Source organism: Strix uralensis, chromosome 2, assembly GCF_047716275.1.
Source record: "Strix uralensis isolate ZFMK-TIS-50842 chromosome 2, bStrUra1, whole genome shotgun sequence".
NCBI lineage: Eukaryota > Metazoa > Chordata > Aves > Strigiformes > Strigidae > Strix > Strix uralensis.
The window spans coordinates 2656175-2678894 of record NC_133973.1 but is presented as its reverse complement, the minus strand read 5'-3'; the positions used below and the strand labels follow the sequence as shown (position 1 = coordinate 2678894).

Genomic DNA, 22720 nt, shown 5'->3' with positions numbered 1-22720 from the left:
TGCTTGTCTGCCTGCCAGTTTTTTCTTTGTCTCTATCACTTCATCATTGAACCCATCTGTGTAGAAAATGGGATATTTGGCTGTCTTGTATTTTTTTAATTATTTTTTTTTATTTGTGTCATTTTGTTCCCTCAGACTTATGAGGATAAAACTCGCACTCCTGGGGGTGCCAGGCATTTCAGATCTTGCATTTAGGAGGAGCCGTGATGCTTTTTGCGTCTGTTTGTCTGTCCATCTGTCTGCTGGTCTATAATAAGCTGTGCAGCGAGACAGCAGCTTACTATCTGTGTGTGTGAAATTAGCTAATTGGTGTTAGCAGCAATATTTTCACATGTTTTATAAGCAAAGTGCAGCAAGGTATATAAATGTAGATATGATCCAGAGACACACACACACACACGCGCACGCAAGCCTGTCGCTGCTCATGCATAGACGCTCAGAAGTAATTAATGTTAATAAGATTTTAATGTGCTTGTGAGATCATAATGAGGAGAAATGAATGCTCTGATTAGAAAAAGGTAACTGTGTGTGTGTTTTGGCTTAGAACAAGATTTCCCCTCTTTTTTTTATAAATCACAATTTCAGAACTTGTTTGTGATTGCATCAATCGGTTTTTATTTTCAAATTAGAGGTCTGTTTAGCCATTTGAATGATTAGCCAAATAAATGGGTAAAACCCTGATCATAAAGAATGGTGCAGATTTTTTTTTTTTTTTCCCTCTTAGAAAGCAATGCTACTATATGACAGGGCTGGGCAGCCTCATCCTTCTAGCATTACATTTTTTTGATGCTGCTTTTAAAGCCTCATCAGAAACTGCTCTCGGAGACAGTGCTCATTTTTTACAAACAGAGATGTTTATCTATAGGTGTCTGCAATGCATAATCAACCACTGAAACTATTGTGCCAAGGCACATTCCTGTTCATCATTAATGATGAATCCTCAGAGTTCAGATGATCACATGATACCTTGATAATATTTTGAAATAATTAGTTTAAGAAAGCAGAAAGCGTGTATACATGTATTTTTTCTTTTGATCAGTCGGTTTCCAAGTAAGAAAGATAGGAAAGTGTTTGCAGGAAACATTTCACAAGCTGAGATGTTTTTTCATCCTGGATGCTGTGTAGTCACAGACCCCAGGCTGGCTCAAATCCAGCTGGACACTAGGGGTCCTTATCTCCAGCAAATCAGTGAAAATATTGTCCAGAGGGCTTTACTTTCATTTGCATACTTATTATTGTTATTATTTTGAGTAGTAAAATATACCAAAATATTAAAAAGTTCTTGTTTGATAGGGCTACACAAATCACTCTGGGATTGGGATAATATTTTTTTAATTGACACTGAGAGGTTAAATATTCTGGATTAAAAACGGAAGTTTAAAAAGTCCATGCTCCAGTGCATCCCATGTTTCATACTACCCACTTCTTTATTTTGGTGGCACCTGGCTTGAGTGGTGTTCTGAAGAGTTAGATCTACGTTTGAATTCATGGGATATGGTTGCATTTCCAGAAAGTGTTGAGGTACCAAAACAGTGGCTGCGATGAGAAATGGTAGAGCATGGTGTTAAGATTGCAACTTCTACGATGTGCTGAACAAACCCAGTGTCAGTAGATACAGCTTTGACGTGATCTGAAGTCTCTAAAGATGATGATGTGACAATTCATTTATACTGAATTAATTTATTTTCGGGAAAGGAAATATCAAGCATTATGTATATTTGTTTATTCCTCTAAACACTCCTTTCAGCTAGCTCCTGTACAGCAGGGCCTCTAACTCTAGTTTATCATGTAGCTCAATCAATGAACTTAATATAGGAACTTTAATTTTCTGAGGTACCTTGGGATATCATCTGCACATCTCTGTGCTAAGGGTGTCTGTGTGAGTGCACTCAAAGCACCACTGAAACCTGAACATCCATGCAGTAAGGCCAAAACAAAGTATTGCCCAACTGCTGCCAGCATCCAGGGAAGTTTTAATGACCCTGGATAGGACAAGGACACCTTTACTTCTCCTAAATGCTTATAGTTTGAGAAGTGCTTTAAATTTTGATTTAAATAAAATAGTAGTCTGAGCTCTTGCTGTAAGGAAGCAACTCATTTGCTTTAAAAATCATCGATCCTTTCTATGGATAATTTTATTAGAATCTTTTGAGAAATATCAATCTCAGTTTAGAATTTGTATTGAATTGAATTAGTATTGAATTCATGGAGTATGATTCGTTTCCAGAAAGTGCTGAGGTACCATAACAGGGATTCCAATGAGAAACTGTAGAGCATGGTGATCTGATTGCCATTTCCAAGTCACGATGAACAAACCCAGTGTCAGTAGATACACCTTTGATGTGATTTGAAGTCTCTGAAGAAGATGAAGAAGATGACAGTTCAGATCCCACTTGGGGATTAGTATCCTCTTGCATTTTTCCCATTGCCTGTTTCTGTTCGTTTCCTATATGTTAACATGCCACTTTGCAAGACTGGCTTCCACAAAGTTGAAGAGTGAGAGCAGGAGTCAAGAGTGTGAGTAGGAACAAAGTAGTGGTAAACTCCAAGCCCACTCAATTTTCACCTTGGAGCAGGAAGCAGCTAAGCAATGCAAGGACTTTCTCTTCAGTTTTTCTGTGTTCTGGGTGGACAATGTTGAAGAACCACTCGGTTTGACCTTCTCAACATTAGAGATGAAGTAGCCAAGCTCCCTTCAGCCATAGGCTTGAAAACTCCTTAAGGCTTAGGGAACTCTGGAAGAGCGGAGGCATATTGGCTAAATGCATGAAGTCGGTACGCAAAAATGAGTTGTGCTGAATCCTTGGGGGACTGCTTTAATTCAGGAGTAAATTAGTCTTAGACCAATGTAGCTTCACTGAATAAGGAGCTGCAGGGAGCTTTGCTGTTGAATTGGAGCATCTACTCACAGCTTCAAGACAATTAAATGTGTGCATATTGGTGTCAGACCTTTAGTTGATTTGCCTTAACTTTCTCAACATTACCATGCAGACATGGCTTAAGAGATTGATAAAATGCCTCAAGCAATTCATTCAGCACTGAGGATTCAGAACAAACCAAATTTCAATAGCTTCTTTGCTCTGAGGAAAATATTGTAACGCCAACTATTGCACTGGTCTTGACAGAGTAGTACTGGTTGCCCTGCCTCTGCATGGACACCACTGTTTTTCTGTGTTGGAGGGTCCACAGATACTGACAGTGGCTTTCTGTTACAGTCAGTTTGTACATACACAAGCTCCAATATTTGGGAATAAAACATACCAAAGGTAAAGATACCATGTATTTGCAATGACTTCTAGAATTATTACAAGAAAAGCAAGTCTATTCACAAGTTCTGTTTCTGCATGGCAACTAGCTGCTTTACTCACATTTGGCTACTCTGGTGTAGGGTTAGTTCAAAGATGAGAAAGAGTTTTGGGGTGGTTTTTTTGGTTGTGATAGCAGAACAGAATATGGTGGGAGCATAGTAATGACAAGCTACCTTGGAAGAAACTAATTTTCTCTTGAAGAGGCCTATGCAGTGTGTGAAAATAGAAGCTCGTAATTGTATGTTGAGATTGTGCTCTGAAGAATGTTTTAGAGTACATTTGCCAGCCTTACTCGTATTACACCTGTTTAATTTGACTTTGTTCCTAAGTACATATATAAGGTTAAAATGCTGTTAATTCGCGAAGTTCATAAGTGGCAAACTGATTGTTAGTTGATAAAATCTGCACGCTAAACAGCATTGGATTTGCACAGTGAAAACCCTCTGTGTAAGGATGAATTTTAAATATATGTGTAGGTTCTAGCTTTATCAGGCCAGCAGAGTAAGTAAATGATCAACTTGCAAGCTTCATTGGAGATAGTCCCCTGCTAGCCTCAAAGAGGGGTTTTTGTTCAAGTATGCTAACTGATCTCGATTTTTTTCATATGATCTGGAGACAGAAAACATACATCCTAAAACTGTCAAGACTTAAGCTTTGAAAGAACTGATTATCTCATCTTACTTGCCCATTTCCATATTTATGTTTCTAAATAAGTAGCTCCCTTTTCCAAAGCACTTAATGCCCAGAAGCACCCGCTGAAGCTGCTGAATGCAGAGAACTTCTAGTAGCATATGGATTTAGAAGAGCAGTTTTAAATACTAGTTTGGAAAATGTTGGCTAGAGGGCTCTTAGGTCTAGATGAGCTTAGAAATTCCAGATAACTGGTGTGACACTTCTGCCAAAAATGTTGTTTTAAAAAATTGCAGTGTGTGGTATTTACTTGAAAGTAAAAAATTTGGCTATCTGTAGGAAGACAGTAAGTAACTGTTGAAGAAATCAAGTTGTTCATGTAGTTAAGTCATCTCTGCTCTGAAAGTGTCAAAACCTTCTGGAGTAGGTAAGGAAAGCCTTCTCATGAACAAGTATGAGAAAAGCTAGCCATGAAGGAAGGTCCTGCTCTACTGTGTCGTGGGATAATTGGCCAAGTCTTTGAACAGTGTAGGTGTAGATTTTCTACTCAATTAGAATTCTATTTGACTTAGTAATGGATATTCATACTAGTGACATGAAAGGGGTTTTTGTTGGTTTTTTTCTGTGTGTTGTTTTTTTTTTTTTCCTTCAATAAGCTCTTGGTCTCAGTGTTACTTTGCAGTTGATATCATGTGATCTACAGGTTGATTCACACATGAAAGGAAATGGCTTAATTTTTCTGAAGTTTTATGTGTGCATATTGGGAAAGCTGGATTTTTGAGGTTTCAAGTAATGTAGAAGCAGACAGCATTGAGCTACTAGACGGAGTCAGAAACATGAATCACTATGGTGTGAATTTGCTTCCTGGTATCTCAGTTTTGTTATCTGGTGGACATGTGTGTCCTGTCATTAGCAGAATTCCAGTGGCTTCAGGGTTAGCTGCAGTCATCACAGAAGTATACAAAATAGTTCATATATGTGCTAACTCCTACGCTTATGCCTGTGTTTGAGTAGTACATTTGGAAGGAGTCTCAATGTATAAGAAATGTTTGAATAATGAGTTTGGGTAATGGTTCAGTTTCTTCAGGAGATGTTAAAACTTCAACTTGTTCTCATTCCCCAAACCGTTCTGCCACTGACATTAGTAGAAGTAGGCCTTTTTACCTATGCCTGCATTAGTGATTCAAGAAGAACTGCAAACTCCCTGTTTCCTGAAGCAAGGTGTTATGTATCTATTGCCTCAATTTACCTGTCTTATCTAAGATAGGATTGGTATTTTGTAACTCCCTGTCAAGCAGGTGGAATTTAATTGATGGGAAGAGCCTTTGTGTTCTTTTATGTGAAGGTCTTTCAGATCTGCTAGGCAGCGTAGCGTTTGGGACTCACTCATTCGGTCGACTCTGCATTACACTTTCCAGCCGTGCCGTTTGCAGTTCACATGTTGACAAATGCAGCACAGCATCGTCTCTTCTGCTGTGGGACTCCGTATTGTAGATGCATCGGACCACCCTCCTGGCCAGCTGTGCTTTCTGTGTGTGACCCTGGGAATCAGAGATCATTGTGCTTAGCAGTATCTGCAGGGCTTTATGCCTCCAAGTGAGGTCAGGGGCTCCCCGCTCAGGGAGTGAGCTCAGGGAGATCTTCCAGCAGGCATTTTACCTGGATATCAGCACAGGTAACAGGAACTGCTGTGTGAAGTCTTATGCACTGGGCCAGCTGAGGTGCTCATCTTCTAGGCAGGCAAAAAGCTATGCAATCTGACTTGGGAAATAATTCCTCTGCACTCTTCTTTTGTGATACTTGCTACAGACTGGAGTAATCCATTGAGGTACTTGAGCCACTCGGATAGCTAGAAGCTCCCAACCTATGTGGAGATTCTTATCTAACCACATGATAAACATCCTTCCTCAGATAATTGCCCGGATCATCTGAACAATACTTAAGGCAAGTCATGTGGCCAGTGGTAACTTGTTTCTGTTGGTGGTCCCCATCCCTGGAGGGGTTTAAGAGTCGGGTTGACCCAGCGCTGAGGGATCTGGTGGAGTTGAGAACGGTCAGTGTGAGGTTAATGGTTGGACTAGATGATCTTCAAGGTCTTTTCCAACCGAGATGATTCTGTGGTAACCCAGCCTGCTCCACTCCCAGCAGCTGCTACTGAAACGCTGACCATGTCAGGATCTGCACTTTCTCTTCAAGACTGGGGAGGAGGCCCAAGGCAACGTGGTGCAGGGATCATGGGGAAGGTGAGCAGGGAGTGGCCTAGAGAGGTGTGAGGGTGGAGTTGGATCCTGGTTTTGTGGAGGTGAGGAAAGCAGGGAGGAAATGAATCAGGGACCAATGCCATGGGGTTAGCCATGACAGAAGGGCGTGGACAGTGAATTGTGTAAATAGGTGGTTTAAGTAGACCCTGCGTTAGAAAGATGGGAGGGTGAGGAGATGGAGAGATCTGTTTTGAAGGGAAAGAAGAAACAGTACAAGACATGCCTCCACCTGGGAACACTTGGAGTTCATCACAGAGCTGGGAGAGTTGTTGCTAATGTGTTGGTGCCATAAGAAACTTCATTGCTTTTGGAAAAGTTTGTACATATTGAAAATACATATAGTTGAGGCCCACGCATCAGATTTTCTGCTCTTTTTATAGAGTAGTCCAGTCCTGATGAATGTGTTTAACAAAATCATACTTAAATACTGTGCCCTGGTGCAATTGATTTCCATCGTGCTACCTTTGCTGCTGCTTTCAAGGTGTTTCCTACCATTTATTCCTTTTTCTTTCCCTGATAGTGAACAGACAACAAAAAATTTTTAAATTTCCTGCTGCCACTTTGCTGTGACTTGTTGCTGGCATCAGACCAGTTGAAAGGCCTAGCAGGGACTGGCTTCTCTTCTAAAGACACTCTGTTAGTTTCTGGATGCAATGGATTTATTTGTAAGCATCTAATGCGTCCTGAAACCTTAAGGACTGACAGTCCTGGTGTAATGAGGCTATCTTGAAGGACTGTAAGAGGCACTCTTACTTCTAGCCTAGATTATGCATACCTTGCTGAAATCCAAGCACAAAGATGGTCCCTTTCTGGGCTGAAATTTTCTCTTCCTAAGACATATGATCGTGTTGCAGTGCTTCATAACTTTTTTACCTTTAATGCTTGTCTGATTTTAGCCATCCTAGAACCTTCAAAAAAGAAAAAGGCCTAAGGAACTTGGGTCTTCTTCCCTGTACAAAAGAGGATAGACTATATTTTTTGTTATTCCTGACAAGTAATTGTCCAGACTCTTAAGCTGCGAATCCCACTTCAAGTGATCTATTCTAGTATCTCATTATTCTTGCCATTAGAAAGATTTTTCTTTTGCCTAACCTGAATCTTTCTTGCTACAGTTTACTTCCATTACTTCTTTGGCAATAAATGCCATTCCCTTTGCAACAGCCTTTTATGTACTGGAAATCTGGGTAATGTGTAATAATTTTTGGCAGTTTTTCCACATTGTTTATGGTATCTGCATTTATGATCATTCATGCTTTGTTTCTGGATATTCTTTAGCTGCTTCACATTTTCTTGAAAAGCACTGCCCATAATTTGACAGTTTACATCTTGAAACTTCCTCAAATTGAGTAGAGCTGAAAGATTACTTCCTGTGTTCTTGGGGCTGCACGTCTGTTTTTACAAACCCCCAAATGATGATTGACTCCTTGCTTTGCCAAGGTATTGCTAACTTATATCATGCTTATAATTCATGGTAACTCTAGATCCTTTTCTGAAAAACTGCTACCTGCTCAGTTCTCGCCACCTTGTATTTATGTCATTAATAGTTTCTGCCCAGGTACATTACTTTACCTATATTCCAGTTGAATGTCATTCAGTACCTCTAGATGATTTCTTTTATTTGCCAAGGTCATTTTGAATTTTATTCAGTCATTCAGTGCCCTCCTAGGTTCATGTTGTCTGCAAGTTTAATAAACATGTTTTCTATTCCATCATCTAGGCTATTAATGACAAAGTCAAATAGAAAAAAACTCAGGTCAGAAACCCAGTTGATGTATTCTTGTATTTTGATAATTACTGCATGGATTCCCTTATACAAATAGTTTTGCATCTGTGTGACACCATGGCTACGCTTGCTTTGTTCCTAGCTTGCTTATAAGAGTATTATATAATATTGTCAAAGGCCAAAATAAAGTCAAGGTACGTGACATTTGCTTTCCACAAGGCTTCTTATCCTGTTGTAGAAGGAAATTAGGTTGTTTTGGCGTGATTTGTTCTTAAATCAATGTTGATTGCTGCTCATCTTTTATACTTAGGTGCTTACAAGCTAGTCTGATTCATTGTTCAACAGTTTTTCTGGGAATTAAGCTTAAATTGAGTGGTCTAGAGTTTCCCTGTTCTTCCTTCTTTTTTCTTTTTTTATTCTCTTTTCATGGTAGGTACTAGATTTATTCTTTTAGTCTTTTCTTGTCTTCTACAAAGTCTCAAAGTCTATTTCAGGCAGTTCTTTAAGGATACCAGGATGAAATTCATACACAGATGACTTGAAAAGTATCTAACTTAGCTAAGTACTCTCCAATGTGTTTGCTCTTTCTTCTGGAGTAAAACTGTACCCCTCTTCATGAGTATTATGTGAATTATTCATGTCTCTCGACTTGAAATTTTGAATGAAAGGTAGTACAAAAAAAGGTGTTAAGCACTTCAGCCTGCTCACATCATCTGCCAGTTGATCTTCCTCTCCATTGATTAACAGAGCCACATTTTCCCTCAGCTATCTAAATGTATTAATAGAATGGTTTCTTGTTACTCTTGATTATCCCTTGTTAACTTTGTGCTCTGTACTCTGACCATTATGATTTTGTCTCTACATGTTTGTGCAATTTTTATACTTACTCTCATGTATTCTGATATCCTTCTGCTTTCTTCGGGCTTTTTTTTCTGCCTTGGTAGCAATAAAGAACTCATAATTTAGTGATGTTAAAACCCTACTATTCTCATTCTTTCCTCTTTATTGGGATAGGTTGTGCTTATGATACTATTATAATTTCTATTATAACCATAATAATGGTTATGCCTCTTTTAGTTCTTTTTTCCTGTAGACTCTCCCAGGGATTCTTACCTACTAGTTCTCCAAGATCACCGAGATGTGCGTTCTAGAAGTCCGTTGTTTTTACTTTGCTTTTCTCCCTCCTCCTTTTCTGAAGAACTGTGAACTTCATGACTCTGTCTTGCACTCTCACCCACTCAGTCTGTTCATCCATACAGACTAGAGGCCAGTCTAGAAGAAATGTCCCTTTGGTCTTTTATTTAGTTTCTGAATTTAAAATAAATAAAGTCTCAAGTGCATTTCATGAAGATGCTGGAAAGCTGTGATCTGCTGTATTCTTTTCTCCAGAGAATGTGTGTAATCAATCCCCATCTTCACCAACTTTTTCATTCAAATGATTTGGCTTACTTCACTAGTTTTTTCCAAAAGCCACACTCATCTTCTCATTTGGTTGTTTGTAGTATTTTCCCATCATGGCGGAGCTGGTTTCTTTTGCCTTTAACCACTACCAGTGGTTCTTCGGTAGGATGACATTCTGTGTGTTTTGGGCCTCAGAGAATGCTTGTGCCGTCTGTTTTGCAAGGCAACGCTTCTTTGCTTTTTTCCTCTTACATATCCTTCTCCCAGAGGTTATGTACCCATTATATATTATATATTTATATTATATATGTATTATATTTCTACTGCAGTCCTGTGAATTAGCCCATCAGATTTCTGTCATGCTAATTGAGTCATAATGTTGATGAAGTGTTAAGATTTCTAGTTTATTTTTCTATTCACCAAACTTCTTGCATTATTATTTGGACACAGGAGACACTTACCTGATAGACTTTTTATCCTCCTTTTTTTCTTCCCCCCTCTAGCAACCTATTTTCTGTTTGGAGGTCCTGACCAAGTTACTGTTGTTTATTACTTAGCTGTTAGGTTTTTTTCACCTGCCCGTTTTAGCCCTTGTTAAGAGACCTTCCAGTAGGTTAGCAAGTTTGGTGCTCGGATGTCTTCCTCCTTCTGTATGAAGTGAACGTCCTCTTGTCCTTAATAGCATTTCCCATGGTGAAAGACATAAAATCTCTCCTTAGTGATGCCATCTATATCCATGTGGGATGCAGTTATCTCTATAATTTGTGTCCTTGCCTGATCCTTGCCTCTGCTGTGAGGACTGGGAGGAACACTGATTCTTCAGCATTGCTTCTAGAAAATTGTACTCACTTTTGATCCTTGATGTCCTTCAAGTGTAACTTTTTTTTTTTTTAATTCCTTATTCCCTCTATGTTGTGTTGTGCCTTCTTACTGTGTTGCCTGCCTGAACTGGAATGTCCAGGATACTATCCTGACCTCACTTAAAAGCCACTTAATTCCTCTGCATTCTGAATTTACTGACTTAAAAATTGGTTTATAGTATCAATATATTTTATTTATTTTCTTATACTCTGGTTTCCACTTCTTTTTTCTTTTTAATTTCCCCCCTCTTTCTTATTTTTAAAAATTATTTCTTCTTCTTAGCTTGCAAGTTCCTTGTGGCAAGGGTTCGTGTTCTCTCATGTCAGCTATGGCTTAATAGACTTGCTGTTCTTCTCTCAGCTTTCCTCGTACATAATTTTCTTTTCTTGATAGCATTTCTGGAAGTTTTGCAGATCAGTGCCATTGCAACCATATGGTTCCCTATAATTGTCCTCTAAAATTAAACTTTTTGTCCTATTTCTGTCCCAGCTTTGTGTGAGCCTTCTCTATTGACTAACTTTGTTCATGCTCATTTGCTGTTTCAGTCTATTGTGAAGCAGATGAAGGTTGAATGCTCTTTCCCAAACTTTAGTTGGTTAGTTAATAGCCATTTCAGGGCGTTTGAACCCTACATTTTAAGGCAATGACAGATTTCTGTTGTACTGAGCCTGTCATGCTGCCACCAACGTTCACAGACTTCTTTGGAAGGAAATCTTCCATGCAAGCAGATACTCAGTATTCCTTGGTTTAGTACGGCGAAAGATGAGAGGACATCTGAATAAGAATCTGTAGGTCTTTCCTTTTGTTTATTTTGGTTTTGGTTTTCATACCAAATAACTGGAAAATTCCAGAGAAGATAATACCTAAAGTGGCTGAACAATCTGATTGCTTACATTAATTCCTTTAGAGACCATCATTTAAAAATGATGTTTGGGTACAGGTTACTTAACTTTAGTCATCTTAAAGGAAAATGTAGTCAAGACAGCTATTTAGTCTCTCTCTGTTAGCAGTGGAGAGGAGGAGAAATACCTCTAGAGAGCTATTCATCCTAAATATATTACAGTTTTAGGATGGGATTAATGGCTCTCTGGAGATGATTATGGTGGCTTCAGTTAGATACCTAACTTTTAGGAAGATAATAGTTAGATTATATACATCTTAGTCCCATGCCTGCTCAGATTTATCTGAAGAATATTTCTACTGTCCAAGTAGACAACACAGAAAGCTACCATGCTTTGTCTTTTGTATATTAGAGTTTTCCAGAGTTTGGAAGAGCTGTATTTATTTTTAAATATTTCCTTTTTTAAACCTTGCTTTGTTTCCTTATCTTTTTGATTGTAACTTGCTCCTTAATTTGTTTCGTGGTGAAGAAACTGTTTTCATGTGGCCTCTTTTCTATGGGTCATGTCTTTTGAGACTTCCCTTCAGCCATTTACTCTCCAGTATTGCGGGCAAATACTGTTCCATGCTATCTTTCTCACAGGTGACATGAAGCCATTTTAAACACAGTTTTGAGTTTATTAAACTCTGTCTCTAAGTAATTATTTTTAGGTGAATATTTGTACTTGTATTTCAGAGCATTTCATGATGCAGCCACTAAAAATAAGTGATCCTGGACAACAGATTAGACATATTTGTTGTTTTTTAGGGAAGAGCTAATGTCATTTTGGTGTTGCACAAGTTTCCCTCTTTATCTCTGTACAGCCGTAAGGTGTCCATGACACTATTATTCTGGCCACTCTGTTGCCAAAAAGTTGTCAAGAAATTAGTGGAGAATTCAGAGAAGAGCAACAGAAGTTAAGAGGCTGAAGAGATTGAAATATGAGCAAAGATTACAAGATTTTAATATGTACAGTTTGGACTAAATGATGACTAAGACATATGATAACAATCTACAAGTATTTGAAGGGTGTAAAATATTAAGACAAAAAAGGAATTATTTTAAGATGTTCAAAGGGGTAAAATTCAGCAAGGAAAAATTTCAGCGTGAATCACAAAAACTTCCTGACAATTGCATGTGCTGGACTCACGGAGTGGATTCTGCAAGAAGGTGGTAAAAAGTCCACAGTTTCACATAGCCCAGAGATCGCACACACGCGTGCACACAAAAGCACACCAGGCTGGTGCCATCCATTTCTGAGCAGCTGCCTAGACCAAGTGATGCTTCCGGGGTGGCTGTTGGACTCTGTGCGACCCGGCTGGACAGCCAGGCTGGCCTGTGTCCCAAATTGGGCTTTCCCGAGGGCTCCTGCAGAATGAGCTGCAGCATGGAGGGTTCGTTCTGGTGGCAGCAAACTGCCTTCAGCTGCTGTTTTTATGGAGAGGCCCTTTTCCATCATATGGCTGTACATGCACCCATCCATTTGATAAGCGTAGGCAGAATCAAGCTGTCACCAACAGAATATAGGCAGAAGACTCAAGGAAATATAATGAAGAATAGCATTTTGCAGTATCCTGGCAGAGGACTGATACGACATGTTAGGTGGTTTAGTTTTCCTTTACCCTCGTCTTTCATCTCCGTAAGTTGGTGCAATCACATTAAAAACTGTTTTTCAGTAGACTTTTTCCCCACAACTTAGAGTCCTCAACACCTATTTATTCATTCTGATAAAGGCTGCACTTTACACTGTATGTTCAGTTTAGTTAGGAGGTCTTTTATCATCCTAGTGAATTGTAGTGGACTATTTTAAGTCTAAAAATATTTAACTGCCGTGACCACTGTTTAATCGGGATGGTATTTTTATTTAGTAGGGACATCTTTACTGTTTACAGCTGGTTTTGCACTCGTAATAGATACAGACAGAAGGAGTGAGGACTACAGTTTTTGCTCCCTCCTCTGCCCTCTGTTCCTCATTTTTATTTTCTTGTGTGCAAAACCATCATGTGTGCCAGCTTGGGAAGCTGGCATCCCTCCTGTTAAGACCAAACTTGCTCTCTGTTGCAGTATAAATAGTGCTTGCTTCCAACTTCAGAGCAGTACCCAGTGTTGCATGCATACTGTAGCTCACTGGGAAGCAATAGCTGTGTTAAAAGGGTATGTATAGACGGGGTTTGTATTTGTGGCTTTGAATTCACTGGACAGCTCTGAGCACTCATATGGGGATAGGCTTTTAAGCTTGTGTGATATGAGGTTACTGGAATACTTCAGTTCTGGAGTGGCTCAGTTTAAGAAGGTCCTCCTTCACTGGTATCTACAGGAGAAAGCAAACCAAATGCCATTCTTTATAGTACTCCAAATATAAAGCTGGGAGCACACCCAGCTTTGGTTATCCTACATTATCTGTAAACTGCTGGAAGTGGAGGAGGAAATTGCACCAGGTGAGCCAGATATGTTTTGAAGTGTCATTTAGTTTGCTAGACTAGGGCTTTTGATTTGGTAAAAGCACCTTGTTCTGCTTTGTAAAAGTACCTGACTGGGCAAAACAAGAGACCATTTGGTCAGACAGAGGCTACAGAGCAAGGCTGTTGGGGGAAGGCTGAAGAGTTGGACCATTTTTGATTACAGAAGAGATGACTTCAGCAGAGCCACTACAGTCTTTGCTGAGAGCATGTGAAGTTTTGCTGTGACCTAATTAGTCCTTCTGTTCTTGAAGAATGCCCTCTTAAAGTTACATGATAGAGAGCAGTTGTTGTTTTCCTCAAGCTCACTAGAACTGTTATCTTCCCAATTGAAAATGCTGAGCTGCCTGGCCTGGTCGTACTCTTGGGAAAAGCCTTTCTCATCCTTAGCGCTCTGGCACATGTAGACAGCTACAAGCTAAACTCTGAAGAATAAGCCTTCTTTTATCCTTCTGTCCGTGGTGTTTCTTTTTCTGAGTGTGGATGATCTGCTTCTGCACCATCAGCCGTTGTTTAGCTTCAGCCTGGACACACCAGAATAAGTGTTGCAGAGAGGGATGCTGGGTTTTAGGGTTATGCTGTGTTGCTACAGATCATGTCACCTCAGCGGGTAAACAGTCCAAAAATAAAACCAGCAAATGATACAAAAAGGAATCCACTTATATTTTTATATCTCATTAAGTTTCGCTCCTCCTTCTGCTTTTATTGGCAGAGATATCAGGGGAGTGTACACCTCCATCTGAGAAGAGGTGAAAAGATTTGCAATGGCTGGGTGGACGTGTTGCTTTTGCTATGGGGATTAAGTGGAAAGGGGTTTAGGATCTCCCAGACCTGTCTCATTTGAGGAAATCCTTATTTTATCATGTATAGGAAACAGCTGCTGATTTAAAGATTTGTTACTAGTATCCTGCCCAGGGGTTCTTATTTAAGTATTCAGCATAAAGAGCTGCTGTCCCAAGCTGTCATTTAACAGGGAGGATTGCTTAATATTGCTGTGAGCCAAAGGTATGGGTGGAGGACTCTCTTTTGAACCCTAAACTTTCCCTTGCGTGGTAGTGACAGATGAGGAGGGGTGGAAAAAAGGTGAGGTTCTGCCAGCACAGGCTTTGGGGTCAACACCAGTCTGTCCCCAGAGCTCTGCATGGCCTTGATTTCTGACTGCAGAATACTGGCTACAAGAGCCTGTCCTCTTCAGTCCCCATGGTTCAATGTGAGAATAATAACTAATCAATACTGTTCTGTTATTTTGGGGGTCCTTGACTGCCTGCCCCTCCTTTGCAGGGGATAGCTAAGACGTGGCTGGATGATTGTGTTGGAACTTGACCTGCATTCTCCATCCAAACACCTAGTGCAGCCCAAGTCAGGAAAGGCAATGGGAAAGAATGCTGTGTGCCTTTGGTCTTAGTACACCTAGGTCCACTGAGCAATTCCTTACCGTGGGGGGTTTTTTTGGTTGTTTTTTTCCCCTAGCTTTATGCCAGGGTCCTCCAGGATGCTCAGTACCCATGTAGTTAATGCTTTTTCTGGAAGTGAATTATGGCTGCTGGGATTGCTAAGGCCCTATCCTGGATATGTTTCCACATCAAGTTTAAGTTTATGCTTGGATTATGGTCCAGTCAGCTTTTCTGGCTTTTAAGTCGGAATGGAGAACCTTTCTCTTATATTTGTCTGTAGTGAATGTTTTACCTCTGTCAGATTTTGATCTTGAAAAAGGTTGGTTTTCAGACAGTAGCTATGGGTTTGATAGAATGGGAGTTATTATGACTCTTTTTATAGCCATAATCCTGTGCTGTAAGAATTCTGTTTGTCTCATGTCCCCTACTTAGGATTTTTATGTAGTTATTTATACCATACTTACTGGATCTGGGATGCATGCAGTAAGGGGCATGACTCCCCAGTGTGGATCTGCAAACATGATGATGCATGGAAAACTTCAGTTAGTATTTAATGAACTTCTTCATATATTCAATATGAGGACATTGCTGAGAATATGAGCCTTGGCAAGTAGAAGTATCAACATTTTTTTTTTAAATACTTAAAGCACTGAACTTAAGCACACTTGAACTCAGTAGCTAGGGGAAAACACGCGATTTCCCTAAAGTAATTTCTGTAAGCTGATATTGTAAGATGGCCTTTCAATGGCCAAGGAATGAGGTATTCCCAGTGAAAGAGTTAAAAAAAATCTTAATTACAGAAATCCTTTAATATGTACAAGTTGTGACTGTTCTCTCTCTGAAAACATCAGTGTTTCTGTCACTTCACTAAAGGTCTCTTTGTACAGTAGACAAAGATGCATAAGGAAAACAAAACACATTGCATCTGGGAATTAAAAAAAGAGTATTTTCTTTGTTCCAAGTAACCTATACTGCTAATTCTAAAAATGAAATAGAATATTTTTCTAAAAACTTAGTATGCAGCTCATGCATTTCCGTGGAATGTCCTTAACTATTCACTGACTCACTCCCTATTCATTTATAGCTAATATATGGCACTTTTATTGTGGTTTCTAAAGTATGGAGGTTATGTGAGTCAGATGCAATTTAGAATAGAGATTATCTTTAAATAATCAAAAACATACTTTGCCAAAAATACTAAAAAAAAAAAAAAGGAAAGAAAGCATTCAGTGTTCTCAAAATATGAAGTGCTTTCTAAAAAGACTTTTTTTTCAATAAATAAGGGGGAAGAAATGTTATGTAAACCTAAGTGTTTAGCAGACATCCGTTTACTTCCTTCAAGGAGACAAGGGGATTTAAGATCTTCAGAGCTCATCCTTGAGTACTTGCACCAAGGACGTGATGGAAGCATTTTTCCTTGAAAATTTTCAGCAAGAAGACAAAAGGTTAGAGGTAGCATGAATGATATAACTTTCTTGAAGATTTTAATCAAGGACATTTTGGAGAGTGCGGGCGTTTGCATCTCTCCTTCAAAAAGGGAAAAAAAAAATTAACAACCAAATACCTCCCTCCTTACCCTTTCTTTTTTTTCTCTTTTTTTCTTTCTTTTTTTTTTTTTTTTTTAATTCTTCCTTCTTCTTAAGCTGATTCTGGTTCTCCTGAAGTTTTTCATTAATGATAGTGTTAGGAAGGGCAATTGTTAGGTTTTTTTGCTGTGACTTTGAAGTTCCTTTGTTGTGACAGCTGCTAGGCTGGCATTTCCTGGACATTAGTGGGATATGATGATAGCTTGCCTGCTTCCCTTCTTTCTGATGGATTTTCTCAGAAAGGATAGCAAACTGGCAGATTCAGATTCCTGTATTAAAAAAGCAGAAGGTAGATCATAGTGGGCTAGAGCTGAGAGAAATATGGAGATCCAAAGAATTACCAGCTTTTTTGTTACATAGTCAGCAATGTGATCGACAGACAGAATCAAAAAGATCTCAAAGTTTGGAACATGTATTCATCCTTCTGCTCATCTTTATTTTTTTTTCCTTACTTTCTTTTTTAAGACTTTGGTGCAGTAACAAATGGTGCTGACCTGTCAACCTGATACCAGCCTAAGTAGAGGCCACATTATAATAAATGTGTATTTTCGCTATCAAAAGATAACATACTGTTGGCTTAAAAAAAATCCCAAACAGCCTTGCACAGAAGCGTTTTCAACAATATATTAAGCCTCATATTTTTCAATTACAACAGGGCTTTTTTTTTTTCCTCCGCTGATCTTTTTTTAATAACCAAAGGAGCAAATATGTCTTGGTTTTGAGCTTTAATCTGGTGCTTTGTGTACTCTGATGACCTTCTAATCACACTCTCCATGACATGTCAATCTACTGCTATGGAAAGTGGGTGATTTGGGCTGTCATGAAAGTGTTGATATGCTCATATATCCTGTGCACTTAGGACAGAGGAGTTCAAAGAAATGCATTAACCAAAGGAATGAAATGTTATGGGAACCCATAATTCAGCTATCGAGTGTCCCTTTCCCAGTTCATGAGTGGTTCTTTATCTGTGTTGTGACTTTAAATATGAGCACCAGGTGTGAAGATTTCTGTTTATTTTTATTTAAGCAAAAACAAACACAAAAAATTTCAGAGCTGATGCAGATGATGAAATGTAAAGATGTGAGATGGGTTTAGTAAATAGTCAGGGTGCATATGTCTAAACAAGGAAGAAGATTGTAGAATGCGGTTTTAGTTTATAATGCTCTCCTTTCATTACTATATAACCATCTGCCTCTCTGGCATGTTCCTTAAAATCTGGTGATCTTACACTTCAGTCTGTAACCTTCAATGCTATGTGGTGTTTCCTCTGCTCAGCTAGTGGAATCACCAAGATCACAAGTAAATGCTGTCAACATCTACAGTTTTATTCTTCATAAAAATGAAAAGATAGGACTGACCTTTACAATCAAATGGAGACCAGTCTAGTATGCAATTTGAGAGGCATGATGTGAATGTGAGTCTGGGGGCAAGGATCTACTTCTCTTGGCACTGATAGGACTTCCTCTGTGGTCTTAGATGTGTTACCCAACTGTTCTGCCTGGAACTTCCCATCTGTAATATGTAGATAATGATACTTGCGTCCCTGGTGAAGATTATGACAGTTAGTTAATGTTTGCAAAGTTCTGTGAAAATGCCAAGTGTTGTAAAAGAACGTAATTTATATATATAAAAAGTTATGTGTCACCTTTAAATTGAAGACTAAGTGAACACTTTCACCTTCATAATCCAGCACCTTTTATGCTATTGTTCAGTGAGTCGGGCATAGATTTATGATATTGTGGAATTGTCTTTGTCTGAGGAAGGCATGGTCCAACATCTTAAATACATATTTCTGGTTTTCCCTGAGAAGCAGCATCATCATTTAAAATTTATTACTGAACCTTTCTTCTGAAAGTTTTTTTCTAAGGTTTTTTTTGGCCATTTAGTTTCAGTAAATGACTAAGAGATTTAGATTTCTGGGTCTGCATCTCAATCCACCCTTGACTCGCTAGATATCCTGGAGCAAGTTAATTTGGCTGCTGTGCCAAATCTTGACAGATCTCCTTTGGATCTGCCCAATGCTCTACTGAATACTGTGGTGAAGAAAGCAGAAAACTTGTCCGTGTACAGACTTGAGGCCTTAAAATTGCTGTTCTACTTCTCTCATCCATATATTGGTTACAAGGATGAAATCAGATTCATGATTTGATATGTACTTGTAAAAGATGCAAACATACAGTGTTTTAATCATTGGCATGCCTCAGTGAATACATGAGGGTGGTTTTAACGAGTGATGAATGTTTCTTTTTGATGCATGATCTTGGACAAAGGGTTAAAAGATCAGGAAGGCCAAACTCAGGTTAGTGGTTCTCTTGGTTTGGTGGGTTTTTTTGTTTTTTTGTGTTTTTTTTTTTTGTTTTGTTTTGTTTTTTTTTTTTTTAATTATATATGCTTTTTGAAGAAAAAGAACTTGAAGCTCCTTGCCTAGGCTGTTCTTGAGTTGTGGTGTAGATGTTTTGAGGGTATAAACCACAGAGGAAGTTGGGATAAAATAGCTACTTAAAAAGAGATTAAGGGATTTACTTCAATGCCTCTATGGGCTGTGATTTAAAGGGAGAAGGGCCTAATTTTTCATATTGCAGCTACTTTTATTAGCTACAGGTTTTAACTTCTTGGAAGGATTCTCACATCCTCCTATCAGCGGATTTGGGGAGTTAATCCAGACCAGTCAACAGAACTGTACGTTGCACTTGATTTCTTGGTAATTTTAAAAGTTTTTCAGTGTCTAATCTGTCCAGTGTAACTCCCTAGTCTTTTGCAATAGGTGGTATTGCAAAAATAATAGATAACTACTTCAACTCAATTTTCCAGAGTTAAAAAAAAAAATAAATAAAATTAAAGTTGGGGTGTGGAGGGAAGAAGGCATTACATAAAACAGAATTGAATACAGAATGATGATTCCAGGTCAAAAGACTTCTCCTTGTGGTTAGTTAATTTTTTTGTCCTGTAGAGTTATATTTGGGGCAGGATCTGAACTTTGTATTCCAACTTCTTTACCAGTGATGATCAACAGGGACACAGTCTTTGAGTTTGCTGGCACCCTCAGAATTTTACAACCACAGTACTCAATAGAGTATTTTTTTGTAGAAGTTCTTGGTGATCTTTATTGGAAACTGGTTTCTATGTGACAGATAAATTGAGGATGGCCTGACATTGGGCAGTTGAGATGGAAAGCTCAGTACTGTTATCACTTTCAGTAAATGAAGGTTTTTTTCAGCAGTCACAGAAGAACAAAATTATATGCCAGGTAGTAGATGTTTACATTTGAAAGGGTTTTCTCAGTTGATTCTTATTCACCTATATCTGCCTATCCTGTATGAAAAACACCTTTTTTCATAGTGAAAAAACACCTTTTTTCATAGAACCTCCTTAAATTTTCTCTCACAAAAGCTTGACTCTAGAATTGTTACATTTGTACACATTTATTTTGTCTTTTTCAAATGTCAGCTCAGTATTTCAATAATAGATTCCATCATGCCTAAAGTTCTTGCAATCCACTCTTAGTAGTGGATCATCCAGTTAGGGGATAATACCCTCTGCATTTTTTTGAGGCTTGATTTGTCTTAGGATCAGAAATACCCAAAGTCACTTTTGAAAATGAGTTGTCGATGCCAGACTAACTTCAGTCAAAGTTTGGAAATTGTGTACTATGGCTGATTTGTTCTCCTAAATGGAAGAGAGCCGCGAGGTGAGTTTGAGCACCTGACTCCTGATACCTATGCAGTTCATTTGTTAGCTCTCCCTGTGGCTCCACTTTGTACTTTCTCGAGTAATTCTGTTGAAGACAAATCTGCTTTAGAGGCTTTTAACTCTGAGCAGGGTGAATATGAGCTGGTCTCTGCCACCTAGGCTTAGGAGTTTGGATTGCTCTCAGGTTTAAAACTATTTTATGTTGCCGTAGAGACATTGTGTGACCAGGAACCAATTGTCTCAGGTAGAAGAGGGAGACAGTCCCAAGGTCTTCAGTAGTTTCAGTTAAGAATAAGATAGACAGGATTGGTGGCACTAAAGATCCTGTTGAAGTGAAACAGTAGTTCTTTTCTGTGCCACATGTGAATTGAGAATTGGCTCTGTCGTGCACTGCTTGTAGATGTGTTCTTTCATCAAGAAGGCAGAACAGCAGCAGGTCTCACTGACTTGAAAGATGCCTGTGACCACATTCACTTTGATGTTATTGAGTCACTCCGCTACCATTTGGGGATTCTCAACTGAAGTTAAATGAAGACTTGAGGACTTCTCTGATTGGTATAAATGGTATACCATGCTAGTGAGTTTGTGGGCAAATGGCAGCTCTACCTTCCTCAGTGGACCCTCTGCTTCCAACATTAGTCAGGACAAAATAGATGACCAAATAATCAGATGTTTGCTGTCAGCCTGCCTTCATTGTCTGTGATGATTTATGGTTGCTGAGAATCTGCCTGGTAAGGCTGATGCTGGCCCATACGTATCCCTTCTGCATATATGCATTTGGGCAACTCTTTGTCTTGCCCGTGAAAGGCAAAAGAGAATTTGATTGATCCTGTGAAAATAATTGCTTTATTTCCTCCTTGACATATTTCGGTTTCTTAGACTAGGTTGAATGTTCTTTAGTGGGTTCCTGTGCAAGACATTCAGTGGTAAAAATGTTTTCTTTCTTGGGATATGTTTAATAAACATGAATAAAAATCCAACACAATCCAACCCCCAGTGGTTTCTCTCATGTAACTTTTTCTTATTTCTTAAATTTCATTGTAGTTGGTTTTAACCAAAACCAGCCAGTTTTAAGTCTACATTAAGCCCACATTAAGGTCTAACTTCGTATTTTTGGTCTGGAGTTTGGAAATAGGAGTGTCTGATGCCCAGAGAAATATGTATTTTTTTTTCCTTCTGTGTAAGTTAAACCCAACTTGATGGATTAGGTGGGGTTTTTTTAAGGTATTATATATGGGATAGTAACGAAAACAAATGAGAAGGGTAAAAACTTTGAATTTAGTCTGACAGACTGTATTCCAGAGGTCTTAAAAGTACTGTTTGAAACTTCTGGAAGGTTTAGGTTGAATATTAGGGCTCAAAAATGCAAATCAGAAAATAAGTTTAGAAATATTTCAGGTTAAATCTTTTCAGTCTGGTTTTCTCCATGCTGCCTTCCAGCATCATGTGTTTTCTCTTTGCATTCCATTCCCTAAAAGCCTTTTCTACTTTCAGAAACTGTTTAAATGCTTATTTTATGACTTGCATAATTTTGAAAGTTCTCACAACTTTTGGGGCCCAGAAACTAATGGTATGCCTTTCACTTCAGTTCCCTAAAAGTCTGGGAGAGAGACATAGATGAGAAGAATAGCTTCTGTACATGTATCCTGTAGCTTTTGTCCAATATGCCATAAATTTCATCCAAAACCACCCTTGGCTTTCAGCACGGAAAGCCCTACCACCTACACTTAAAAAATAATTGTTCAGTCTTCAGTAACAGGGAATGATGCCCATCTTACCCTCATATTTACTAACAGAACGTTAACATGGTTAGTTGTGCAATGCTGATGGAGAGGCAGAGCTATTATTTTCATTTCTTAGATGAGGAATTGGAGCATGGTGAGGTTGCCACTTGCCAAAAGTAACAGCATATGTGCAGAGCCTCTGGGTGAACCTGATGCTCCACAGCCTATGGCTGGTGCCCTGGAGTATTGATCGTTCTTCTTTTATGACAGACTATTAGTACATACAACATGTGCCAAGGTATTGTGGAGAGATCTGTCACAGCCACTTAGGAAATATTTTATACTGTTCTCTCACTCCTAGGGAGGAGAGAACATCTTAAGTCTTGTCTGCATTGAAGTGAGGTTTCTGTGTTTATACATTAAAATACAACCTGTTTGTATAGTGGAACTTCAGAAAAGATCTAATCTCTACAAAGATTTGAACTTCACAGGTCTGTTAGGTACCTTTTCAACCATACACCTTCTTGAATAAAAATACACCATGAACTTACTGTAAAAGGGAATAGACCAAGATTGGGAACAGTGAGTTCCTCTCCATGGGACACCTGGAGAGCAATTTAGGGATACGGTCAGGCACTGTTCTTTGAAGCACCTTGTCCCCTTATAGTCATTACCCAGGTGCCCTCCAAGGTGTGAGACAAAATGGGAATGTAAAGTGTAAGCTCTTCCATTTTTCCACATTCCCTTTGCATCGCCAGGCTTTTATTTTGAAGAAGTCAAAAAGGAATTGGGTTTTCAACTGT

The 22720-nt window shown here is 38.9% G+C and overlaps 1 protein-coding gene across 11 annotated transcripts in view; it reads left to right on the top strand.

Annotated features, from left to right (window-relative positions):
• Positions 1-22720, top strand: part of ZBTB20 (zinc finger and BTB domain containing 20) — a 492314-nt gene that overhangs the window by 43372 nt on the left and 426222 nt on the right. Inside the window, exon 1 of one of the 11 annotated variants that reach the window (XM_074852898.1) lies at positions 16267-16362. The exons of the other annotated variants lie outside the window; for them this stretch is intronic. The gene's annotated coding sequence lies outside the window, so the exon portion shown is untranslated. Of the gene's footprint in view, positions 1-16266; positions 16363-22720 lie in introns of those variants that run through there. 11 annotated transcript variants of the gene reach the window in all.